The sequence below is a fragment of the Meleagris gallopavo genome, chromosome Z (genome assembly GCF_905368555.1).
Source record: "Meleagris gallopavo chromosome Z, MGAL_WU_HG_1.1, whole genome shotgun sequence".
Taxonomy (NCBI): domain Eukaryota; kingdom Metazoa; phylum Chordata; class Aves; order Galliformes; family Phasianidae; genus Meleagris; species Meleagris gallopavo.
The window spans coordinates 30,993,259-30,999,338 of NC_139435.1; positions in this window are offsets into that span (position 1 = coordinate 30,993,259).

A 6,080-nucleotide genomic window follows, 5' to 3' on the forward strand; every position below is an offset into this window, starting at 1 on the left:
AGCATCTGAGGAGTGGAATGGTAGCAGACTGAAGTCTCAGGCTTTGAGACTGCTCTGGCCAATGTTTTTATGCAGAAGAATAGGAAGCAGAATTTTTTTAATTGCTTCAGAATCATGATGAAAAAAAAAAGATTTTGTCCTACTGTGAAGAAGAAAAAAAAAAAAAAAGAAGAAAAAAAAGAAATGATTGATCTGAACTCTCATAAAAATATTAACGAATTTATATTTCCAGTATTTCCTGGTGGAGGAGGTGCTGTTACTTAAACATCATCTGAAAGTGTCTTGTCTCTTTACATTTCACAATAAAGCATGAAAATCCTGCCCAGAATCCTGCCAGACTACCTATTTAAAATATTGTTTACACATTCTGAAGCAATCAAGTCAGTAATGCAGCAGTTAAATTGCTCTGGTTGATGCTGAGAAACAGTTAACAGTCCCATAAGGTTCTGTTCTTCCAAACCATGGTTCAATGAACCTCTTTTGTCTAGGTTCTATCAACCTCCAATGCGGAGAAAAAGGTAAATAGTCAAGAAATTGATAAGGCATAATCTGTGCTTTGGGAATAGCCCCATTACATCTCAACAAAATAAACAGATGTCTGTCTCCATCAAAATTAAAAAGCCACATGTATTTTACTTCAGATACTATGACTTATTCAGTGTGAATGAAAGTGAAGAAATATGTGATTTTCAAGAATAAGACTTCTTAGCAATCTGAGGTGTCTCCAATTAAATTGGGTTTTGCAGATACCTCAGAAGTAACTTTAGAGTTAAATCAGGGTATTTCAGATAGTTTGAAGGAGAGGTAAGCCCTTAAAGGCAATACTATGTGGGCTTCATTTTTAAAGTGTTTTTTATTCCTTCCCCAGATTATGACAGCTGGATCTGGTTTGGGGAAAAAAATCTGAAGAAAAATCTTAGAAAAAGTATTTTTCAGTATATTACAAAATAGTGTTGTCTGTGAATGCAAAATATTTTTTATTACTGTAAGTTATATGAATCTGGGGAACAGAACTAATGGCATAGTTTAAAGCTGTGAGTTTTTTGGGTAAGTATTTCTACTTTTTTTTCTGTTTGTTTGGCATGGAAGCTAAACATCGGGATGTATACTGCATCTGAATGTAATGAATGTGCAATATATGCAGTCTTTGCTTCTTCAACTGAGATATTGGGCAATAGGCCATGATGCACATAAAATCTTCCTACTCTGAAGGAAAGTAAAAAGTATTATTAATATACCTTCTCAAATTTCCCCTACAGTTATGCTGAAATATCTTCAAAGAAAACACAAGCTGTAACTGTCACCCACCCACTCACTGCTGTAATACTGGATAAAGAGTAATTACATTAGTGATAGATTTATCGTATCATAATTGAAAAATTCATTTACATGGGAATTAAAGGGAATTAAAACTGGTAGGAAAAATAAATAAATTGAAAAAAGCCTACTACTAGAAACAGTGAAACATCTTCCTGTATGTCTTTACCATGTATTTTATTTCTGTGTGTATTTTGATTGGAAGTGGTGGAAGAGTACAAATGACAAAGCAGAATGCCAGGAAAATCTCAGAAAGAAATACGTTTCTGATATCCAGTAACAAGAACACCTTGACTTTTTTACTTATTTAAGCATAAAAACCTCAAAGATCTCTGTTTGACTTAGATTTCTTAACTACATTTAATTAGAGTTCATAGCCAGAAGATAATCACTTACTCTGACTTCCAGCTTAAGACAAACTAAAATCTGATTATCTCCTACTGAGTCCAATAATTTGTAGTTCAACTAAAATCTCCCTATACAGGAAATTGAAAAAGTATAATGATACATAACAAAATATACCATTGGGAAATTAGTTTTGCTTTTAAGTAGTTTACATAGCTTTTCCAGCTTCCTTTTGACTTGAACTACCGTGGTTCATAAAGTCTTTATTAAAAAGTGATATGGATGCCTAACTCAAGCAGAGTTGGGTTCCTTTTTTGTTTTGAGTATCCATATAAATGTATATATTTACATAAATATAAAAAAAAATTATCAGCGTAGGGCATAGTGTCTGAAAACATTTTAATCGAATGTGTGTTTCAAATGTAGAAAAGCAAATTATTTTCCTTCTAAAATGTGGAAAAGTAGCTAAAAGAGTTTTGTTTTTTGTTACTGCTTATTTCATCATAGCTTAAGTTCTTCTGTCATTTAGATTGTTTCTAGTCAGGACAGACAATTTTGAGACAATTTATGAAATCACAGGCAATGAGCAATACTTGTTCCATGCTGCCCTAGTTTTGTCTTTGACAGACATTCTGCTACGTAACCCGTGTAATTCTGACACAATAGGGGACAATACAAAAGATAAATTCAATATGCTGTCTGTTTCAAAACAACTGTTTCCAGATAATAAGAGGAACTAGATTGTAAATGCATGTGCTGTGTTTTACAAATAAACTATTTGAGAAGAGAAAAAAAACTCAGACTTTCACATCTGAAAACTGGTGCTTCAGAGATTCTGGCAAGATGGTCTAAATGTGAAGTTCTGTTGCAGTTCCAAAAGAGCAATTAAAATTCTTTGAAAACTCTCAGCCAGCTGTCAGGTTTAGCACTGATCTGAAGTTTGCATGACTGCATCTTCACAAATGCTGGGAAAGTAAGTAGAATTGATCAGAAGCTCTTGGATCCATTAGAAGGCCACAGATGACATACCAGGCAACTGAATATAAAACAACATCTCTGCCTTTGGAATGGGCACTATCATTACTATGCAAATTGGAATAGGATGATAAAAAAGGCTGAAGTCTGGTGTATCTTGTTAAAATGAGCTGTGAGTTTTACAGGGAGTCATAAAATGCATCCGTTCAAGGCCTCAAAGTGCTGGTGAAGTGTTTGAAAGTTTGAAGTTTCAAAATCTTCCTCTGTGTTTCCCTTTGAAGAAGAGGACTGGTTAGTGAGGGCAGCTGAAGTGCAGTCTGAAATAATGTCTCGTTACACCATGTAGCTGCATTTCAGATAAGCCTGTACAATCTACTGTGAGGTTTTTGTTTATTAATCTTAAGCAGACACTAAGCTGTCCAGAAAAGCTGTGCTAGTATTTTCCACATTGCCAGTGTTTCTAAACCAAGCCTAAGGGATGTGTCTTTGATATGAAGATTTAACGTGCACCCAGTAAACTTGGGATCAGTAGAAAACATCCATCACTTTAGAGTAAAGGAGGCTTTATTTTACTTTAATTGTGCTCTGTTACAGAAAGTTTGTCTTTCCCAGAGTAGCTGTGGATTTTCTATACAAACACTGTAAGAATATCCTGTCCTGAAACAAATAGATGCTTTTCCCATACGTTAATTAAAAAATGATTAATGCTGTCTGCGTTTGAGCTTTCTATCAGACAGAGAACCTGTATACAGTAAAAGTTTCCCCCATGGAATTTTGTACGCTGTTGCATGCTATTAATAAGATAACTGCTGCAAAGTCTTTTTGAAAGTATGCCTTTCCAGCAGGCACACCTACTCTTCAGGACTGATATTTCTCTACTGTCCTGTTTAGCTTTGTTGACTCGGTCTTGACAGAAACATTCAAAAAAAGGAGTCTCTTAGTTACTCCTAGAGGACTTCATGATAAAAAATGTCTGAGAATAAATAGCGCAATTTAACTTCCCTCTCCCTCGCTAGTTGGCTGCAGAAACTGTGTTGGTATCCCTGAGCTATTTTGTTGCTATTGTTTGTTTATTAGTAATTGCATTTATTTGCAATATCTATGTGGAGAGAAAGCAGTAGGCTGAGCCCAGAACACATATCACTGATGCAAATTAGTTAATATTGCTGGATCCAAAGTTGTTAGTTAGGATAGTGTCAATGTTTTATGGGCTGGTTCAGCCCATTTCCGTGGCTATCTGGGCAGAGGGATTTCGCAAAATCTACACCTCCAGAAAAGGGAAACAGGGGACCCCAAAATAATTAAAAACAGTGGCAATGATCTGAGGAGAAACGAACTAATTTGCTAAATATAATATCAGAATGCAAGATAACACACTGTAATATAATATAATTAGAATTGAAGCTAATAAATAAAATACAGTGAGAGAGAGTGTCCAAAAGATGGGTAGGCCTCACCATAACACTGAGGTGAGATGCACAGTTTGGTTGAGCAGCAGGGAGGAGAGCCTGATGAAGAAGAGCACATCAGATGACCTTGCCACCTTGCCAGGAGTTATATCTCCTCTCTGACCGCAAAGCCCCCTAGAGTATGTAGTTCTTCTCTTCCGGGCAGGTACCCGGAACTGGAGCATTAACACTTTAACTCCTAGTGCACTACATGATGTTATGATGTGGAATACCGATAACAAAAATCATAAAACCATGACAGGTAGTATGGTTGCGCCATGGTTGGACTTAAGATGATCTCTAAGGTCTTTTCCAGCCTGAGTGATTCTATGATTCATAACTAACGGTCATAACACTACGGTGCATTAAGACTCTTGCATGTGACAATTGTATTTATCATTCAGGAAACTTTTTAAATGTAAAAAGGATATTGCTGTGATTTTATTAAGAAAAATGTCTTGATAGAACAGACAATTTTGTCTATGAATTATAAATTCAAAGGACAAAGTGCACAGTAAAATTTTTACATTAGATTTATACCTGTTGGGCAATGTCACTGTCACTACTAACTTCATTAAAAAAAAAAAAAAAAAAAAAAATTAAAAAAAAATTGACCCTCAAGTCTCAAATTTACATTCAAAGGAAAATTTCAAGAATCAATGCTATAGAAAAAGAGCTACAAATGCTAAATGGGAGAGAGTATCTGTAGACAATTTGTTCAAGTTTTTCTGACATAAATGTTCCTCTGGTTTTACTGAATGTGTGTCTAAACAACAATATATAGACTTATCAAGTAAAGCAGAATTAAGCAATACAATGTGAAGTGCTTGAAGTGCTGCTTGCAATAGTGCAATTGTGCGGCATATTATGAGTAGAGGTGAGGGAAGAGGTCAAGAAAACAAAAATAAATAAAAAATGTAGGAGAGAAAGAGAGTGGAGAACAATAGCCAAGTATTCTGTACATCTGGTGATATGGATCTCATAGGTAAAGACAAATCTGACTAGGTCATGTGTTTGATGATGGCATCATACTTGTAGGGGGCAGCCTAAACAAATCTGAATGCCTCTTCTGCATTTAACATTGCAAACCGTTTTCTGAACTCTACTTTTTACTATTAGTTAAACCAATGAAATATAGTTGCTGAGACTATCAGCTGACAATCTGACTCCTTAGATCTCTCATCCCTTAATTCAAATTGATTTCCAGGGGACCATTCAAATGTTTGAATATTAAGTGCTGCAGTTATCTTAAAGTATTAAGAAATATGCATATTTACTAAAAAGATATTTAATTTAATTTGTTATTAATGTATTTGTTATTCATTTATTTCTTATTTATCCCTTATTCATTATATGAAAGTCAAATCTTATCTGTAGTTAGTGCTATTTTTGATAAAAGGCAGGCTTTCCTGTTAACCTTGGAGCATTCTCTCAGTATTTGTTTATTTTGCAATCAAATTCTTTAGGCAAAGTTATTAACTTCCCAGGTGATGTAACCAGTGATTAAATTTGGGAGTACCTATTCACCTTCTGTGCATCTTTGAGTATTTTTTTTACTCTGAAGACTGTCTCTTTTCCTTAGGAATACAGTGTCTTTTTTTTCCTAACAACTAGCTATGAAACAATTTGCCCAGCCAAGTAATCCTAAAAATATTTTGATGATGGGGGAGGAGAAGGGCAATTAAAATGTTCCTTGCTTTTTGCACAGAGAGGCTGTGTTTGGAACAGTGACATAATCTTCAGGACAAATATGGCTTTCATTGTGCCACCCTACTGCCTAAAGTAATGTAAATATTTGCTTCAGTCTATGAAGCTACCCGAAGTCAGTGCTGGGTCACTTTCTTTATGGCATGTGACATGCTGATATCAGCACACGTTTCCAAAATGAGTCATAGTGCTGTATGGGAAGTTACCAACTAATTTTCAACTGCACATGGTGCAGATTGCTTCTTCAGAAAGCATTATCACCAGTAGAAGCAGATTTCAAAATGGCTT